General features: G+C 45.9%; 1 long non-coding RNA gene across 1 annotated transcript; it reads right to left on the minus strand.

Annotated features, from left to right (window-relative positions):
• Positions 1 to 935: 935 nt before the first annotated feature.
• On the minus strand, positions 936 to 2576 carry LOC109275988 (uncharacterized). Its single transcript, XR_002084473.2, has 2 exons — positions 2233 to 2576; positions 936 to 2058 (listed from the first exon to the last, which is right to left on the minus strand). It is a non-coding gene; the product is annotated as an uncharacterized LOC109275988 (long non-coding RNA).
• Positions 2577 to 3843: the final 1267 nt, after the last annotated feature.

Consider the following 3843-nt stretch of genomic DNA (forward strand, 5'->3'; position numbering starts at 1 on the left):
ACAGGGAGGGGGACAAAACAGAAGAGACTCATAAATATGGAGAACAAACTGAGGGTTACTGGAGGGGTTGTGGGTGGGGGGATGGGCTAAATGGGTAAGGGGCACTAAGGAATCTATGCCTGAAATCATTGTTGCACTATATGCTAATTTGGATGTAAATTTAAAATAAATAAATAAATAAATAAAATTTTTAAAAAAAAGAGCTAAACTAATGATGACCTAGAATGTGTTAAAATTTGTCATGTAACGTTATTTAAGATCTAAGAGTGCCTTATTTGATTTTCAAGTAAACTTAATATCTGAACCAGCTAAAGGGTAGCAGAATAGGCCACTTCAAGGTATGCCAAAGTGACACGGGGCAGTAAAGGGGAAAATAAACTTAGCCCGACAATAGCTAGGCCTCCAGTAATCTGTGAGTCTTCTTTAGCATATGAAAATCCCTTTAAGAAACTTCCTCTTGACTTTACGTCCCCAACTCCACAGTATCTAAGCAGTCACCCCTCATAACCCCAGTGCAGCTCTTTCTGCCCACGAGTCCTGTCCCCGTGCTTTAACAAAATCACCTTTTTGCACTAAAGAGGTCTTCAAGAATTCTTTCTTGGGGCGCCTGGGTGGCTCAGTCGGTGAAGCATCCAACCTTGGCTCAGGTCGTGATCTTGGGGTTCGTGAGTTCCAGCCCCACACTGGGCTCTGTGCTGACAGCTCAGAGCCTGGAGCCTGCTTCAGATTGTGTCTCCCTCTCTCTCTGTTCCTCCCCCTCTTGCACTCTCTCTCTCTCTCTCGCAAAAATAAATCAACGTTAAAAATAAATTTTTTTTTACAAGAATTCTTTCTTGGCCGTCAGCTCTGAATCCCAACCCCCCTCCCCACCACTCCAAAAACCTCATTAAGGAGATGAGGGAATTTGAGGAAACAGAAATGGAGTTTTGTGTGGATTATTAATTAGATCCCTTTTAATGCTGTTAGAGATATGGAGGTAAAGATTATGGAGCTTCTAAATGACCGGTGATGGGGGGACTTTTTTTCTTCCATTGTGAGTCTGCACAGACTGGGCCATGTGAAGCTCTGGGATTTTCCAGGGTTATGCTCTTGACAGAGGCAGGTCAGCTCTGTGGAAGGCCTTTCACTGTCTGAACCCCGCTGTCCTCTGAACAGGCTGCCGAGCATGCCCAACCCCCACCAACATTCCTCTCAGAAATGTGGTCAGAGTAAGGACAAAAACAGTACCTTCAGCCCCTGGGCCTTTCTAGAACCTTCTCTAAGATAAAGTATCTCAGGCCTGTGACCTCATCCCATCCTTCCTTGGACTCTGGAACAGATTAGAAGCTTCCTGCGCCGGAGGACAAGGAGAAACCTGAAAAGCTGGGGTGAGCTAAAAAGCTCAGGTCTCCACAGCAACTCCCTATGGTGCTTTTCTACTGAGAGCTTCCTATTGTCCCTACAATTACTCAGCGTCTTTGCTCAGGGGAAAAGTGAGTGATAACAGGCAGAAAGGCCCCGTATCCAACACAGAAAGCTGTCACAAAGAAGACCCGCTACAGGCTACTCAGGCAAGATCCAGAGATGGCCCAGAGATGGGGGAGGTCCCCACACCCAGGGTCAGTACATTTGCAGGGGTACTTGGTCCTTTTTGTGGTGTTGGAGGATTGCCTCACCCAGACAGGGTAGGACAGATAGGACAGGTGCTCATGGTAAATCTGGGGGACGGGCTCTTGCCCTGGTGGAAAGTTAGGTACCCACGCCTCCGGGCACATTATTCCTGGTGCCAAGACACCTTGAATTCGACACCAAGCTGCTGATGACAGAGCTACATCTGGGGCAAGGAGTGGTCTGAACGGATGCAATGTCCAAGCGGCTTCATCCAGGCAACGATGTGCCCCTCGCAGTTTACTAGGAGTAAAGTTGGTCCTCCTCACACCTGGAGCATCCGTGGAAGGCAGCCATTCTGAGCACAGAGGTCAAAGTGCGGGCTCCGCTGTCGCACTGCGTAGGTTCCAGTTCTGATCCACACCTGGTAACGGCGAGGCCTTGGGCAAATTGAGGTTGCAGTTTCCTGATCTGTAAAATGACCAAAAAAGAAAAAAAATAAATTGTACCTATCTCTCAGGGTTTTTGTGAAGATTAAATGAGATTTTTGCATGTGATGCGCTTGGCCCGGCACATAGGACGTGTACATTAAATTCACGCTATTGTAATGAGTGGTGATGGAAAAGCTTTAGGACAAGTCAGTACCTGGTTGCTTAGGGACTTCAAAGTCTCAACCTCTTTGGATCCCTGCGTCCTCCTCTGAAAAATGGAAGAGTTGAACCAAAGGTGGTTCTTTCTGTTATAAAGGTCTCCGAAAATCGAAAATCGTGAGGGCAAGTCTGAGCCACTCCCAGCCAGGACACAGACAGCCCCTGCTTTGAAATGCTGAGTTTTCAATGCCTCAGTAAACCACACCACCTCTGGGGAACTCCCAGGCTGAGATGGGGAAGGCTGCTGTGACAGAGAGCTTTTCAAGATATTTGGCCAGGTCGGCTGCCTCCAAAGAAACAATGGGCACAATTCTCAGTCCTGAAGGTAACAAGAAGTCCCCTGCCAGTCCCCAGAGAGAAAGCCCTCTGTTAGCTCATGGAAGGGGGCAGGGCTTTCATAGAATTCTAGAATGTCAAAGCTGGAAAAACTCTTGGGGAGTTTCTAGTTCAGGGGGTTTTAAGCTGTGTTCTGTGAGTGCTCCGGCCGTGCCACAAATTATGAATATTCACCTCATTTTGTATGTCTCAAGCTATATTTAAAACAGTGACTGAAAAGCAGCAAAGACACCCACATTAGTCACCCACTAATTTCAACACATCAGAAACTAAAATCCATTAATATGTTGTGGCATCTTCTGCTGGTTGTCCCCTAAATCTACTCATTTTTTTTTTTACATTTATTGTGGAAACAACAGTTGGGTGGGTCCATGGCCACCCAGATTTTTTTTTTTAACATTTATTTATTTTTGAGAGAGAGAGTGGGGGAGGGACAGAGAGAAAGGGGGACAGAGGATCCAAAGTGGGCTCTGTGTTGACAGCAGAGAGCCCAATGCGGGGCTCAAACTCACGAACTGTAAGATCATGACCTGAGCTGAAGTCACCCAGATTAAAGACTACATTTCCCAGCCTCCCTTGCTGCTAGGCCTCGTAATTAAGTTTTGGTCAAAGGGATGTAAGGAAAGGTTGTGCTCCTTCCAGGGGTTGAAGTGAGAGGGCATGCTGTTTTCATCCTTCTTCTTGCTGGATGGATCTATTGTGGACAAGACAGTGGAGCTCAGTCAGCCATCTTGACCTCTGGATTGGAAGTTTTGTGTTGAAGATGGTGGACAAAAGAGAGAAGGAGCCTTGGGTCTTTGATGCTCATTGAGCTCTTAGCTGTTTCCATCGAGTGCCTTGGACTGCTCACCCCTAGACTTCATTTACATGAAGGAGACGTAAACTTCTATCTTGTTAAGCCACTTTTACTGTGAAGTTTTTGCCTTTTGCAGCTAAATCTAATTGACACAGTGGTGTTCCCCAGTGATTGGCTTTATAACGTATTAGTAATATTTTTATAGTTTGCTGAGAGATTCTGAGGAAAACACCACTTGTAACTCCCACTCAGATCAGGAAATTTGCAGTCACCCAGAAAGCCCTTTGGGTGCCTTGACCAATCACAACTATCTCCTTGCTCCTAAAAGCACCTCTATCCTAACTTTTACAGGAAACACTTCCATAATATTATGATGCCATATTACCTTAAAAACACTTTGGTTACAGACCACTTTTACCTGTTTTAGATGGGATGGCTCTTAGGACTTTGTTGGACAGAAGTCTTCCTCTGATC

The sequence above is a fragment of the Panthera pardus genome, unplaced genomic scaffold (assembly GCF_024362965.1).
Source record: "Panthera pardus isolate Hobbes unplaced genomic scaffold, ASM2436296v1 HiC_scaffold_2, whole genome shotgun sequence".
NCBI lineage: Eukaryota > Metazoa > Chordata > Mammalia > Carnivora > Felidae > Panthera > Panthera pardus.